Raw genomic sequence first — 17,474 nt, forward strand, 5'->3', positions numbered from 1 at the left:
TACATACTGCGATATTTGACAAATAAAGGTTTTCAATAAAATTTACAACAGCCAAGTGTACAGATCGCTGTTTCAATCCTGACGATTGCAAGAAGTTGTAAATATGATTGCTTGATAGCGGAACTGACAGAGCGAATCATCCACTCAAAGCTAAAATCTACGTTCAATTAAATCGGATGGAGGTCATGATGCCACGCGAAATGTCGACAGTTTACTCACGCTCATCTCGTCATCACCTTAAACTGAGGGTAAAGCACTTCAGTTTTCCAAAGGCTTCCTCTCTTTTTCGAGTTTTACAGGAAATATTTTGGAAATTTGAGGTAAGGTTTTATGGGACCATAGGACAGAGGTCATCGGTCCCTAGGATTACATAGTAAGTAAAGTAACTTAAACTAACTTACGCTAAGGACAACACACACACACGAATGCCCGAGGGAGGACTCGAACCTCCGACGGGGGGAGCCACGCGGACCGTGACAAGACGCCCTAGACCACGCGGTTACTCCGCGCGGATGTTTGATAGGAAGTGCGCCATGATCGAATAGCTGGCTTGATCGACCTAAGCTTGTTGTTGGCCACTTCCAGCAATTATGTGGCATTAATTAGTGCCTCCAATAATAGTGTGCATTCTCAGATCCACAACTTCAGAGTATATACTGATCTTGTAGTGGTCTGTTGTCCGAGGCTGCAGTTCCACAGCAACGTATGTTATCTGAGGCATTTTTTTTATAAATAACTGCCAAGCCACGTGCATTTATGGAGCAGTCTGTGTCAGAATTTGCTGTGGAAAGATTCTCCCTTAAGAATGAGTGCTGTATTAAAGATCTACAACGGACCGAATTAATGGTTTAGAAATTTTCGACCCTAGCAGTGCTCGCAGTGAGACTTAAGGTGCAGCGTTTACAATTATTTTGTGTAAAACCGTTGATTACGACTTGTGTGACTCTAAATTTATTCTAAAAGTTTATATACAAAAAATTTGAAAAAGACATGACATGAAATTGTTTGCTGCACAATTAAACCTTGAAAAAGAATGAGACTGAGACAATATAATTAACGTTAAGCGAAGTTAATAGGTGGGAGAGTGGTATGCTAAACACCATCTCTCTTTCCTTATTAATTAACCGCAGGCTGTCTAAGCATCGACAATAGTGACTGTGTGGTTTGAGAGAGAAGCTGTGTTTTGCTGTGCTGTGCTGTCGAATATGGGAAGACTGAGGCGTAAATGATGTTGCACCCCTAAGCTCCACTTGTCCTAATGTACCAGTGCTGGAAGTCACTTACACGACACTTGGTGATGTAACGTGAGCAGACCACTAACGCGTGATCGACTGACATCAGATGAACTCCTACGAATGTGCTGCTGTGAACTCAAACACCGGACTTCACTAGCCTCCATTGCCTAGGAGAACTACCTCCCAAGTGTGCCATTTCGCGTCGCTTAAAGCTGAGTTACCAAGGGGCGGTAGCCAAGAGACGATGTTAAGAGACTAAGAACCAAACGACAAGTTCCTAGTTATTAGAAAGTAGAACGAAGCATTTCTGCACTCTGCACCAAGAGAATTTAGTCAACAAATCTCTCACCAGAGGCCAGAAAAACGACAACTCCAGTCAGATCGTTTTCAACCTCTCTGTTTTCGAAAAAGTTAACTCAGACAGTACATCAACTGACGTCCCACTATAGCCACCAATCAATGGTCTTATTAAAGGTTCGCGTTGTTTGCTACGACCGTTGGAAAAGAATTAAGAAAAATAGTTTATCGGCTACGTGCAACCAACAATTCCTTAGAGTCCTGTTTTGGCGTCAGACAATACCTACTCAGAATTACGACTTGCATTATGACCGAAGTTTAACGTAATTTTAAAATATATTCATGTTTCAGTGCATCCAAACACCATTGGGAATCACTCACAAATTGCCAATTCTGATTGCATGAAAGCTATATTTACAATATACTGATTGAACTGTGCTGAAAGGTGATAAAAACGGCTAAAACAAACAAAAATAAAAAAATTAAAAATGTCAAAATAAAAATCAAACAATGTTATCATGATGTGTATCATACAATTGTTTGATCAGCGGATTATGAAACATATTGGATTTTGTCTATGTAAAACTAAACTCCAACCAAACAGGCCTTGAAAGTCCAACGCTACCGACCGACGATCACGCCACCTTCAGTTCATAAGCATAATGTCAGCGACTGCTCTTCCAGCCATTGTCAGTGTTGGAGACTGGAAACAGTACTCCTCCATCAAGTAGCTCCTAAATTTGGCTCACAAGGGCGGAGAACATCCTGCGTGGCAACAACATTCGGTAAAGCTGGAAAGCTGCTAATCTACATCTACAATTACCTCTACATACATACTCCGCTAGTCGCCGTATGTTGGCGGAGGGTACCCTCTTACCTTTACTGTTCCACTCCCAAACAGGGCGAGGGAAGAACGACTGTATATGCGCCCCACAAAAGGCCTAATTTTTCTTATCTTCATGGCCCTTACGCGAAATATATGTTAGCGGCTGTAGAATCGTTCTGCAGTGAGCCTCAGATGCTAGTTCTGTAAATTTTGTCAATAGTGCTCCTCGAAAAGAGTGTCATCTTCTCTCCAGTGAGTTCCATTTGAATTCCCAAAGCATCTCCATAATACTTCCGTCTTGTTAGTCGGTCGCACTAATGTTTTCTATACTGTCTCCTTTACATATGAACCATACTTTCCTGAAATTCTGCCAATAAACCGAAGTCGTCCATTCGGCTTCCCTATTACAATCCTCATAGTCTCGTTCCACTTCATACTGCTTTGCAGCCTTACCCTTAGATTTTTAATCGAAATGACTGTGTCAGGCAGCCACTATTAATGCTGTTCTGGAACATTATGGATCTGTTTTTCCTACTCATCTGCATTAACTTGCAACTCTACACAAACACAGCTGATTTCGGTCGTTAATTGCCGTCGGCCACTGTCTTGTCCTTGGTGACAGGTATTGCCCGAAATTTAGTAATCTTGGCACAGTCTTGACACTGTAGATATTGGAATTCTGAATTATCTGACGAATTCTGAAATTTAATGTCCCTTTCCTCTAGGTCCAGCTACTACTGCGCGTTCAGAGTCTGTCCCGTCATACCCCTATAATCACGTCGGAAATCTTTTACACGATCCACCTGAGTACAAATGGCAGCTCCGCCAAGGCACCGTCCTCTTATTGTTGTGTATGCCACACTACCGCCCTCTGTATTTGTGGACATCGCTCTCCCATTAGTTTTTCACCTTATTTTATTGTGACAGTGATGTGTGTATAATTGATCACGACAAGAATAATATACAGAAGAATAGAAAAAAGTTGAGAATCTGTTAGATGACGAGCAGTTTGGTTTTAGGACAGACAACGGCACCAGAGAGACAGTTCTGTTGTTGTGATAGATACTGGACACAAGAGTGGCAAAATCAAAACACGTTAATTGGATTTGTCGAATTTGAAAAAGTGTTCGACAATAATAAATGGTGCAAGTTGTTCAAAATCCCGCGAAAAATAGTGGCAAACTGTAGGGAAAGACAGATAATATGCAATATACACAAGAGTCAAGAGAGGACAATAAGAGTGGACAGTAAGAGTGGATTACCAAGGACGAAGTGCACGGATTAAGAAGGGTGTAAGACGGCGATATAGTCTTTCGCCCCTGCTGTTCAGTTTATATGTTGAGGAAGCATGGAAATAAAGGTAAGGTCCGAGAGTGTGATTAAAATTCAGTGTGAACTATTAAGATTCGCTGATGACTTTGCTATCCTCAGTGAAAGTGAAGTTAAGCGATTCTGCTACCTAGACAGCAAAATAACCCGTGACGGACGGAGTAAGGAAGATATAAACAGCAGACTAGCACTGGAAGAAAGGGCATTCCTCACCAAGCGAAGTCTGCTAGTATCAGATCACGACCTGAGGAAGAAATTTCTAAGAATGTACATTTGCAGCACAGCATTGTATGACAGTCAGACATGGACTGTGGGAAAACAGGAAAGGAAGAGAATAGAAGTATCTGAGATGTTTTACTACGGAAGAAAGTTGAAAATTAAGTACACTGATAAGGTAAGGAAAGTGGAGGCTCTCTCCAGAATCAGTGAGGAAAGGAATATATGGAAAACACTGTCCGCCCCGATAACTGAGTCGTCAGCGTGACGACTTGCCGTCCTACGTGCCCGGGTTCGATTCCCGGCTGGGCCGGGGATTTTCTCCGCTCAGGGACTGGGTGTTGTGCTGTCTTCCTCATCATTTCATCCCCATCCGGCGCGCATGTCGCCCGTTGTGACGTCGAATGTAACAAGACCTGCACCAAGGCGGCTGGATCTGCCCCGAAAGGGGCCTCCCGGCCAATGACGCCAAATACTGACTAGAAGAAGGGACAGGATCATAGGGCTTCTGTTAACACATCAGGGAGTATCTTCCGCGGTACTGGAGTGAACTGTAGAGGATGGAAACTGTAGAGGAACACAAAGACTTGGATACTTGGATACATCCAGCAAATAACTGAGGTCGTAGTTTGCTAGTGCGACTCTGAGATGAAAACCTTGGCACAAGAGAGATATTCGTGGCGGGCAGCATCGAACCGGTCGTGAACTGGTACCCGCAGTAGTTAATGTTTGCTGTATAATCTTACAGACGTTGAACGAGTGTATCTTGTAAATGGTCAGTTTCCTTGCTGTATTGTGTATGTTATGTGCATTGCTTCTATTGTACTGTTCGGTTGTTCCAGCAGTAACTTCTGTTACACACAGAAGCCACGGTTCTTTCCTGTTGCTAACACTGAAGTGTTCCATGTGTGTTTTTCAGTTATTTCTTGTGCCTTGTATGTGCCGGTGAACTAAGGTTAGAATATCAACGTACACTGATGTGCCAAAACTTTATGACCATCTACTTAATATCTTGTTTATCCGTCGTTGGAACGAATACGTCACTGATTCTACATATCAGGGATCGGACAGTTTGTTGGTAGGTTTCTGTAGGTATATGGCATTAGATGTCTACGCACAGATCATGTAATTTGCGTAAATAACGGGGCGCTGATATGCGTTCGCGGTGATGGCGCCTGATAGCGATAGAGATGGGTTCCACAGTATTTTATATCAAATGAATTTTGTCGCTGAGACAGCAACGTGAGTTCACTATTGTTATTGTTGTGGTCTTCAGTCCTGAGACTGGTTTGATGCAGCTCTCCATGCTACTCTATCCTGTGCAAGCTTCTTCATCTCCCAGTACCTACTGCAACCTACATTTTTCTGAATCTGCTTAGTGTATTCATCTCTTGGTCTCCCTCTACAATTGTTACCCTCCACGCTGCCCTCCAATGCTAAATTGGTGATCCCTTGATGCCTCAGAACATGTCCTACCAACCGATCCCTTCTTCTAGTCAAGTTGTGCCACAAATTTCTCTTCTCCCCAATCCTATTCAATACCTCCTCATTAGTTATGTGATCTACCCATCTAATCTTCAGCATTCTTCTGTAGCACCACATTTCAAAAGCTTCTATTCTCTTCTTGTCCAAAGTATTTATCGTCCATGTTTCACTTCCATATATGGCTACACTCAATACAAATACTTTCAGAAACGACTTCCTGACACTTAAATCTATACTCGATGTTAACAAATTTCTCTTCTTCAGAAACGATTTCCTTGCCATTGCCAGTCTACATTTTATATCCTCTCTACTTCGACCATCATCAGCTATTTTGCTCCCCAAATAGCAAAATTCCTTTACTACTTTTAGTGTCTCACTTCCTAACCTAATTCCCTCAGTAACACCCGAGTTTACTCGACTACATTCCATTATCCTCGTTTTGCTTTTGTTGATGTTCATCTTATATCCTCCTTTCAAGACTGTCCATTCCGTTCAACTGCTCTTCCAAGTCCTTTACTCTCTCTGACAGAATTACAATGTCATCGGCGAAACTCAAAGTTTTTATTTCTTCTCCATGGGTTTTAATACCTACTCCGAATTTCTCTTTTGTTTACTTTACTGCTTGCTCAATATACAGATTGAATAACATCGGGGAGAGGCTACCTTTCGCTCCCTGTATTTCACCCCTGGCACCTTCAGAATTTGAAAGAGAGCATTACAGTCAACATTGTCAAAAGCTTTCTCTATGTCTACAAATGCTAGAAACGTAGATTTGCCTTTCCTTAATCTATTTTGTAAGATAAATCGTAGGGTCAGTATTGCCTCACGTGTTCCAATATTTCAACGGAATCCAAACTGGTCTTCCTCGAGGTCGGCTTCTACCAGTTTTTCCGTTCGTGTGCAATGAATTCGTGTTAGTATTTTGCAGCCGTGACTTATTAAACTGATAGTTCGGTAATTTTCACATCTGTCAACAACTGCTTTCTTTGGGTTTGGATTTACTATATTTTTCTTGAAGTCTGAGGGTATTTCGCCTGTCTCATACATCTTGCTCAACAGATGGTAGATATTTGTCAGGACTGGCTCTCCCAAGGCTGCCAGTAGTTCTAATGGAATGTTGTCTACTCCCGGGGCCTTGTTTCGACTCAGGTCTTTCAGCGCTCTGTCAATCTCTTCACGCAGTTTTGTATCTCCCATTTCATCTTCATCTACATTCTCTTCCATTTCAATAATATTGTCCTCAAGTACATCGCCCTTGTATAGACCCTCTATATACTCCTGCCACTTTTCTGCTTTCCCTTCTTCGCTTAGAACTGGGTTTCCGTCTGAGCTCTTGATGTTCATGCAGGTGGTTCTCTTTTCTCCAAAGGTCTCTTTAATTTTCCTCTAGGCAGTATCTATCTTACCCCTAGTGAGATGAGCCTCTACATCCTTAAATTTGTCCTCTAGCCAACCCTGCTTAGCCATTTTGCACTTCCTGTCGATCTCATTTTTGAGACGTTTGTATTCCTTTTTGCCTGCTTCATTTACTGCATTTTTATATTTTCTCCTTTCTTCAATTAAATTCAATATTTCTTCTGTTACCTAAGGATTTCTACTAACGCTCGTCTTTTTACCTACTTTTCCTCTGCTGCCTTCATCCCTCAAAGCCACCCATTCTTCTTCTACGGTATTTCTTTCCCCCATTCCTGTCAATTGTTACCTTATGCTCTCCCTGAAACTCTGTACAACCTTTGCTTTAGCCTGTTTATCCAGGTCCCAGTTTTAATCTACAGTTCATAACCAATAGATTGTGGTCAGAGTCCACATCTGCCCTTGGAAATGTCTTACAATTTAAAACCTGGTTCCTAAATCTCTGTCTTACCATTATATAATCCATCTGATACCTTCTAGTATCTCCTGGCTTCTTCCGTGTATACAACCTTCTATCATGATTCTTGAACCAAGTGTTAGCTGTGATTAAGTTATGCTCTTTGCAAAATTCTGCCTGACGGCTTCCTCTTTCATTTCTTACCCCCAATCCATATTCACCTACTTCGTTTTCTTCTCTTCCTTTTCCTACTATCGAATTCCAGTCACCCATGACTATTAAATATATACTATAATGTTACTGAAACCATTGTAGTACGGTTCTGGCTCCGAGACACGGACACTTACACTGCTTAAAGATGACTTCGCCTCCGGGGAAGACATTAAGCATGAAGGGATGAAAGTGAGTCGCAGCTGTCAGCGTGTCTTCGATTACTACATTATGTGATCAAAAGTATCCGGACACCTGGCTGAAAATGGCTTAAAAGATCGTGGCGCCCTCCATCGTTAATCCTGGAAATCAATAGGCTATTGACCCACCCTTAGCATTGATGACAGCTTCCAATCTCGCAGGCATACATTCAGTCAGGTGCTGGAAGGTTTCTTGGGGAATGGCAGCACATTCTTCACAGTGTTCTGCACTGAAGAGAGCTGTCGATGTCGGTCGGTGGGGCCTGGCACGAAGATGGCGTTCCAAACATCCCAAAGGTGTTCTACAGGACTTAGGACAGGACTCTGTGCAGGCCAATCCATTACAGGGATGTTATTATCGTGTAACCATTCCGCCACAGGCCGTGCATTATGAACAGGTCCCCGATCGTGTTGAATGATGCAATAGGCATCCCCGAAGTGCTCTTCAATAGTGCGAGGCAAGGTGGTGCTTAAAACATCAATGTAGGCCTGTGCTCTGATAGTGACATGCAAAACATCGAGGGGTGCAAACCCCATCCATGAAAAAAACTACCACACCATAACACTACGGCCTCCGAATTGTACTGTTGGCACTACACACGCTGGAAGACGACGTTCACCGGAAATTCGCCATACCCACACCCTGCCATCGGATCGCCACATTGTCTACCGTGATTCGTCACTCCAAACAACGTTTTTCCACTGTTCAATCGTCCAAGGTTTACGCTCCTCACATAAAGAGAGGCGTCGTATGGCATTTTTGCCGGCGTGATGTGTGGCTTATGGGCAGCCGCTCGATCATGGAATTCGTTTTCTCACCTCCCGCCTAACGGTCATAGTACTTGCAGAGGATCCTGATGCAGTTTTCCTTTGTTATGATCTGGATACGTGTCTGTCTATTACACATGATGACCCTGGATTGATCTATGGTCCTGTCTGATTCCGTAGATGCTCAAGACGACAGCACGTGAACAATCGACTAGCTTCGCCATTTTCGATATACTCGTCCACAGGGTCTGCGTAATAAATCGCTTATCACAGTGGATTTTCCCTTTGAATCCCATATCTTCGCTGGAGTGGTCCCCCTTTCGTGTCTGACTCTTTTATTACCACGTCACGTAGCAGCAACGCAACCAGGGGCATCCAAGTCACGGTGGACAGTGGTCATAATGCTTTTCTTTATCAGTGTATATGTAACAGCAGTTTTCAAATGGCAAACGCTCAGGCTCCTACAAAAGGGAAGTCACGATCTTAATGGGGTTTTAATCTTCTTACTGCATTTAATTGGTTTTAATAGTATGCATAATAAATGTTGAATAGTCTGGACACAATATACGAGGGTTATTCGGAAAGTAGGGAACAATCGGCCGGGAAATGGAAAATACGGTGGAAATCTGATGAAGCTTTGCACAGATGCGTTGGGCATTGTATCTAATACGCCCGTCGATCGCATCATGTCGCTCTTTTCAGTTCTGGGCTCACAGTGAGAACGTAAAAATGACTAGAAATTAGCATTTCCCGCCAAGTATGAGGGCCCGACGAAAGATTTCGCATGAAGATATGCAATCCACATAACATAACTGTCATGCTGTTCGTTCTACACGACAATTCTTGGTCCCACTCTGCAGGGGCTATGAAGATGCTCCTGCAGTGTTTTCTATGGGAAGTGTATGATCCCCCACAATACAGCCAGTAATTAGCTGCCCCTGAGGTTCATATCTGCTCAAATGAACCGCTGGCTATGAAGATAATATTTTGACGACAACCAGCTGCAGTCCAGAGTAGAAAATTTTCTAAAAGCACTGGCGGCTGTCTTCTATAACGAGGGAATTGAAAAGTTGCTACAGCGCTACGTCAGATGTCTAAGTCTGAGCGGCGACTATCTAAAGAAGTATCTAGAAGGTGTAGCTAACCGTTGCAAATAAAAGTTTTGATTTTCACTGTGGCTTCCATTTCGCGACCTATAGTTCCTTATTTTCCGAACAGCCCTCGTAAATATTGCCTTACCACTCCTTTTTCATCGTTTTTGAGTAATATTCGATGCAGGAAACTTGCTAATGAATTTAGATCAATTTAATGAATGTAATTTGTAGCACAGGACAAACGAAATTTGTTGTTCTATGATGCTATCTATATTTACGTTGTCAATAAATGCATAAATATTGTACTATTATCACGAACTTAGTCGATTCCATTCTCTCATCCTGTGCACCCTGTTTCCCGTACAACTCAGAACAAACTTATATTACGTAGAACTTCGGTTAGTGACGAAGAAACAGCTTTCACTTGAAGCTATGAATTTAGACTAGATCGACTGGTCACATTCGAGGTCAGACTTCTGAAAAGGACGGAGAGTGTCACAACGTAATATGTTGTGTTGAGACTGAATCACGTTAAAAGCTTTTCAGACCTGAGTGAGGGACCTGCCGCTCCTCTCTCCATGATTGCCAGCCACACATGTCCGGAATACCACGCCTGCAGGCACGGAGCACGGAGCAAGCCTTCAACTTTAGCCAGGAGGACTGCAAATACCAGCCGCTTCGATTCGCGAAGCACACCACAAATTGCAGCGTCATTCCTTAGCGAAAGCTCTTGCAGTGAATTCTACAAAATTTTGCTCGTACGTAAATTTAGTAAACGCGAACTATGCACAAATTCGTGTCTGGAGGATATTGAAATACACACCTTTGGTGCTGAAATACAACTGAAAGATTTGAAAGCAAATAAGTTGCCAGGAATGAATGAAATCCAAATTCGGAGATAACCATATATGACGGTAGTATCTGTTTCCTAAAGAACAGTTACCGTAGATGACCATGCAGCTTTGCTAGTATGAAATGATAATTAAATGGACACCCTAGCTGCAACCAGGCGTTGATATACTTCATTGAGGACATGTTGAAAATGTATGCCCCGACCGGGACTCGAAGCAGGAGATCCCGGGTTCGAGTCCCGGTCGGGGCACACATTTTCAACATATCCCCAATGAAGTATATCAACGACTGGTTGCAGCTAGGGTGTTCATTTAATTATCATTTCGGAAATAATCGCTTACTTAATTGTCTTTTGGGTTGAGTCTCTAGCCAAGGGCAAAGTCTCCTCCCTGTTTGCTGCAGAGTTCTTCAGCATATTCTGAATTCGGATATAATAAATCTTCTAGAGAAACAAAAGCTTGTGCCAACAAATCAGCACGAATATATAAAGGATCACCCGTGCAAAGCTCAGTTTGCCATTTACTCTCTCGACGTAACAATGGATGAAGGGCAACAGGTGGTTTCCATATTCATAGGTTTCCGGGAAGCGTTTGCGCAATGCCACTTTGCAGACTGTTAACGAAGGTCCCGAGTACTGAACAAGTACTGAATAGGTTCTCTGAAGTGTGGGCTGCCAGAAGGCTTTTTAAGTAATAGAACCCAGTACGATGTCCTGGAAGATGAGTGTTCAGTGGAGACAAGGGTACTGTCAAGAGTGCCCCAGGGAGACATGACGCGACCGCTCTTACTCTCCATATACATACATACACGATTTGTAAGGTGGGGTGAGCTGCGATCTACGACAGTTTGTTGATAACGCTATGTTGTGAGAGAAGCGTTGAGCGACTCTAAGAAGGCACAGGATGACTTGGATACAATTTCTGTTTGGTGTGGTGAACGGTAACTTGCTCTAAAGGTGGGAAAAAGTACCTGATTCAGACGAGCAGGAAAAACCAATCCTGTAATAACAGAATACAGTATTAGTGGGTCGGTGATTGACATAGTCGCGTCATTAAATATCTGGACGTTAAAGTCGCAAAGTGGCATGAAATGGAACAATATCGTAAAGTCTGCTGTAGTAAAGGCGAATGGTCTACTTCGATTTATTTGGAGAATTCTACAAAATTTTCATCTATAAAGGGCATGGTGGGCAGAACAGTTCCGCGACCTACTCTTTAATGGTGCTCAGGTATGTGGAATCCGAGTAAGGTCGGATTAAAGGAAGACGTCGAAGCAACGCAGAAGCGTGCTGTTAGATTTGTTACCGGTAGGTTTGATCGGAACGCAAGTGGAAATTTCCTGGTGGCAAGCAGACGTTCTTTTCACGAAACAATATTGATATGATTTTGGGAATCGGAATTTGCGACAGACTGCAGAACGATTTTGTTGTCACCAGCGTACATATCACCTGACGACCACGAAGCGAAGCATACAGAGAGGCATTTTGCCCTCATTCCGTTTTCTAGTGCAACGGGAAAAGGAAACACAGGAAGTAGTACAAAGTATTAAAACGCCGGTATATCATTTCGTGTCTCCAACTCCCTGTGCCACATAGTTTGCTATGACAAATGCAGAAAAGCCTATCCAAACTAGACTGTTCCTGGTAAAAAAATTATAAAAAATTAATCCCTCAGAAGAGGAACACCATTATTGTTTGGTACAGGGTTTGCAGTACACAAATCAGTCATGGATAACATCATAGACTTCAATTCAATATCAGAACGTATCTCGACACTGTCCTTCAAATCAGGTAATAAAGCATACACAATTATCAACGCACATGCACCTACAAATGACCATAACAGAAAGAAGCCACAAGAAATTGAAGACTTCTGGGAAGACATGGAGGAAGTAACTAACAAAGTACCAGAAAGACATGTGAAAATTCTAATGGGTGATTTCAATGCGCAGCTTGGTAAGGAGAGAAAATTCTGAGAAATAACAGGCCCATACTCAGCACATATTCGCACGAACAGAAATGGGGAACACCTCATAAAATATTGTCAAAACTTTAACCTCAAAATCATGTCAACACAATTTCAAAAACCAAGACGAAAACTTACAACATGGAAAGCACCCAACACAGTGTGGGGAGAATTTCAGATTGATCATGTGGCCATATCCAAGAAAAATTCGCGGGAAATTCTAAATGTCAGAACACGTAAAGGAGTCTTCGAGTCTGATCATTATTTGCTACAAGTTAAGATTAGGCCAATCCCAAGACTGAAACAGACAGCACAAAACAAAATAGTCAAACCTGATCCGGAATACTTGAAGATAAACAGGGATAAAATCGTTGAAGAAATTAATAGACATGAACAGATCTGGCGAAGGCAGTTCAGAAGACTATGTGCTGGGGACAACCACCTAGAAAACGCAAACATAGGTGGTGGAACGCAAATTGTGATGAAGCCATTGAGAGAAGAAAGCAAGCATGGGACAAGTTCAGTAGCTACAGAAATTCAGAAACATGGAAAGAATTTCACGAAGTTGAGAAACTAGCATCGAAGGAAATCAGAAGGGAAAAACGAGCATATGACAATAACAGACTAAAAGAAATTGAGGAAGATTTCAAAAGAAATAACACAAGAAATTTTTACAGAACTTTCAAAGAAAATATTAAGGGCTATCAACCCCCTAGCCTCTGCTTCCGAAGAACAGATGGATCCCTGGAAACAAACACAAAAGAAAACTGTAAAATTCTCAAACATTACTTTGATAAATTTCTTAATTGCAAAAAACCTACAGGAAAATTAACATTCCAAAAGACCACACCTAATGCCGATTCTGATCCACCCACAATAGAAGAGGTAGAGGAAATCATAAAACAAATGAAAAGTAACAGAGCTGCCGGAGAAGATGGTATTATCGCCGAGATCTGGAAACTCCAAGATGAAAACATCACCAAAAAAATCCATAAGATTATCTCCGAAATTTGGATCACAGAGAAAGTGCCAGAGGAATGGAAATGTGCATTGATCCATCCATTACATAAAAAGGGTGATAAGTCAGATCCAAACAATTACAGAGGCATTTCGCTAGTACCAGTTACATACAAAATTTTCTCTAAGGTGCTATTAAACAGACTAGAACCACAAGCAGATCTGGAAATTGGGGAATACCAGGCAGGCTTCAGAAAAGGGAGATCATGCATCGAACAGATCTGGAACTTGAGAAAACTTTTGAAAGTCAGACAGGCAAGAAACACTGTAGTTACCTTTGTGGACTTTAAAAAAGCATGTGATTCCATAGACAGACAGACACTCTTTGACGTGCTGGAAGAATATGGTATCGACAGAAAAACCAGGGCACTTATACAACAGACGCTTACAGACACTACCTCCAAGATTAAGTTCATGGGAGAAATTTCGGAACCCTTCCACATACACACAGGTGTCCGACAAGGAGACGGGCTCTCACCAATCCTGTTCAACATGGTGTTAGACAAAATTATCAAGCAGTGGGAGGAACAAGTTAAAGGAATACAGCTGGGAAGAACACGTGAAACCAAAACAATCATAAAATGTCTGGCATTTGCAGATGATATAGCCATACTCAGCAATAATACACAGGAGGCAAAGGAAGCACTGGAATGCTTGCATGAAATAGCTGTCAAAACAGGTATGCAGATATCTTACGAGAAGACACAATATATGGAACGACAGACCAACAATGTACGCACCATGCATACTGTATATGGATCCGTAGAAAGAGTCGAAAAATTTAAGTATTTAGGGGAGTACATACAAATGGGAGGATCAAACAAGGCGGCTAACGTGGAACGAACGAAGAAACTCCAGAAGGCACACAAACTCACATGGTCACATTATAATAAGAAAAGCATATCGAGGCAGGCCAAACTTAGGCACTACAAAACAGTTGTATTACCAGAAGCATTGTACACGTCAGAAACAACCACAATTGGAGCATCAGGCATCATAGACACAGAAAAAATAGAACGCAAAATTCTCAGAAAAATATTTGGACCAATTCACAGAGATGGCATATGGATGAAGCGACCTACCAAAGAGCTGTACCAGCACACTGACAGACTAACAGACGCGATCAGAAAACACAGATTAACTTTCTATGGGCACATACAGAGAATGGACAACAACCGACTTACAAAGAAAATTTTTGATGTAGTAAACAGCTCAAGCAAGAAAACAAATTGGTATCATGAAATAGACGAAGACTTAAGGCAGATAGGGATCAACAGGCAAATGATAGGAGACAGGAAATACTTCAGAAACAAAGTTAGGAGTGCAAAATTTATTGTAAAGGAGAGAAAGAAGACAGGAACATTATGGACAGAGCAAAGGAAACAGGAGCACAGCCAAAGGATGAAGAGATTTTCGGAAGAGAAGAGGAAGAAAGGAAAGAAGTGAAAATTGTGTCATCATGTGATTTTCGAGTTCAAACACTGTCCATAAGGGCAACAATGAAATGAATGAATGAATGAATCCCTCAGAATGATATGTTTGTAACTGTCAGAAACGCCGCTGTTCCCCATTAAATAATTCTCTCCAAAAATGTTGAAGTCACTTCCTATCTGCCAAAAGAAAGCGCAACTGACACACACACACACACACACACACACAATGCATACCATTTATCGCAATCGCACTACAGAATAAGACGTCTGAACAAAATATCACACTTGGAATCTGACTTCGCAGGACAGAGCGGATCAGGCTGTGGAAAGGCGGTAAGGTCAATTACTGTTAGTTATATAAGAACACACGCAACTTTATTCCTCAAACTAATGCACACTTTTCTCTTTAAAACAACAAAGATCAATTCACAGCTGAGGGCCCAAGCAACTTCTCCAGAATAAGATTAAATGATTGCTTTTAAAACACCAGGATTTAGAGTAACGGCTGAACGCCTTACTTAATTAAAATTACAATATCTTCTCGGCTAAAAGCCGAAATAATATTTCAGATCGGCTAAGGAAATTCTTGAAAAGCCAAGCATGTAAAAATTCCGGATAAAGGCCATATTAAGGAAAATTCAAGGTAATTCTTCTGCTGAAAGTAAAAAAAAATAAATTCTTTACATAATGAAAGAGAAGCTTCAAAGGTAAGCTTTCACACGGTACAACAGATAAACATCTTAAGAAAACTTGAGGTATCTTGTCCGCTGAAGGCCTGAACAGTTACTCAAGAATAATTAAAGACAACCTTAAGACAAACATTTACAGAACACGGCTGATGGTCGTTTCAAGAATCCAAAAAAGAGTAACCTTCAGAGAAGTATTTACATATTAAAGCCACAGCTTCTGAAACAAACTCGGGCGAAGGGCTAAATACAGAGCAACAAGGATTTTAAATGAAACACGGCTGAAGGCCTAATATTAAAATAGTTGACATAAAGTTCGGCTGAAGGCCATATACTAAACACAAAACAGACGATATTAATACACGGCTGAAGGCCTGGCACAGTACCTGCGACCAAAATAAAATGACAATCACGAACACTAGTGCTCAGAAGTGTTCCAAGGGTCGGTCTGGGGAGGAAACTCTAAGCACAGTTTAGGTGAGACAGGCGGCCAAACGTAACACTAACCGGTCGGCACACAGCATTGATCTGTTCAGTGGAAATCGCAGAAGCTACACACGGTTCCACGTAAACACACTTGCACAAGAACTCGAGCAATAGTAAAAGCAGTCACTGAGGAACAACAAGGACGAATCAATTCGAGACACTGAGAGTTCCCACAAGCGGCCGGCGACCAAATACACGTCGTCCGATGAGACGACCGACCGAACGGCCAACCAACGGTCGTCCCGCTGCAATATCCTTCCGTCGGACAGTTAAAGTGTGTCGCCAGCGGTCGGCGAGCACTGGCTGTCCGCACCTCACTGGCGCTCCGTCCCCGACTTCACTCCAGCTGTGTCCTGACTGCTGCTCCGTGCTAGAGATGGGCAAAACTGTTCTTTTCAGAGATCGGATCAGAACTGTTCACTCCCTGAAATGAACTGGCTCTTTTTCATGACTCATCACTCATTCACAACAGAAAATAAAATGGAAGGCACATTGTCCTTTAAACTTGGTTTATTCCAGTACTATACCTGTATTTTGATCTTATTTGATCCTATTTTGAAGTAACACAGATAATGAGTAAGAATTTTGTATTTTTTTATTGTAATTTCCACGATATGACAAAGTTTTTGATTATTGATTTATTTTGCACTATCGTGGTTTTTTGGGTGATCGGAAAATGTTGTAACTTGAGATTTACATTAACAGTATATTTGGCTATAATGTATTAAAATTTCATTAACCTCATACAAATATATTGCAAGCCATATATTTTTAAAGTGAACATTTCTTTCCGAAGACCCTAAAATCGCAAAATCCGTACTACAATAAGAAAAAAATGTATAAATTTGACTGTAAGACCAAAGCGCTGCATATAGCCTTCTGCAGAATAAAACAAGGAAAATATTGGTGTATCACTTATGCTATACGTTTATCGGTTCGCTCGTAATTAAAGTGTAAATTCGAGTGACCATAATAAAAAATCCTTAGTAAGAGGAGCCGTTAGGAACCTAATCTGATCAGTTTAAACAAATAAAAATAAAATAAAAACAAATGATGTATACATAACATAATTATGTAATATACATAACGATATTACTACGAAGAACAATATCCAGTAGAGACGAACTCCGATGCAGAGGCGCTGAGTCAAGCAGGTCGAGCCGCGAGCTGTATTACTGTGTGAGCTAAGACCGCAGAGACCAGAGTGACACCTGAGTTGCTTTGCTCCACACTCTGGCTAGAGTCGAGAACGGTGGGGTGAGCGTTGAGCGGGCAAGTTCCGAGGGTGGAGGGAGCGGTGAACTGCTACCACTCACCCGCTCGGAGACAAATCGTCTGTTCTCTTGCGAGCAGGTTGTTGCAAGTAGTTCTTATGTTCTCCGCTAGGAGGCTCTCTGTCCTGTTGCTCGCATCGACTGCCCAGAGGGCAGGACGTGCGACTGAAACGATCGCTGACGGAGTGCTATGCTAAGTTAAGGTGCGCCAGACACTGCACGCGGCAGAGGAAGCACAGAGAGGGCACGGCGTATGTGAAACACAAAATCCAATGGGGACTGCACAATGCAG

The sequence above is a fragment of the Schistocerca piceifrons genome, chromosome 6 (genome assembly GCF_021461385.2).
Source record: "Schistocerca piceifrons isolate TAMUIC-IGC-003096 chromosome 6, iqSchPice1.1, whole genome shotgun sequence".
NCBI lineage: Eukaryota > Metazoa > Arthropoda > Insecta > Orthoptera > Acrididae > Schistocerca > Schistocerca piceifrons.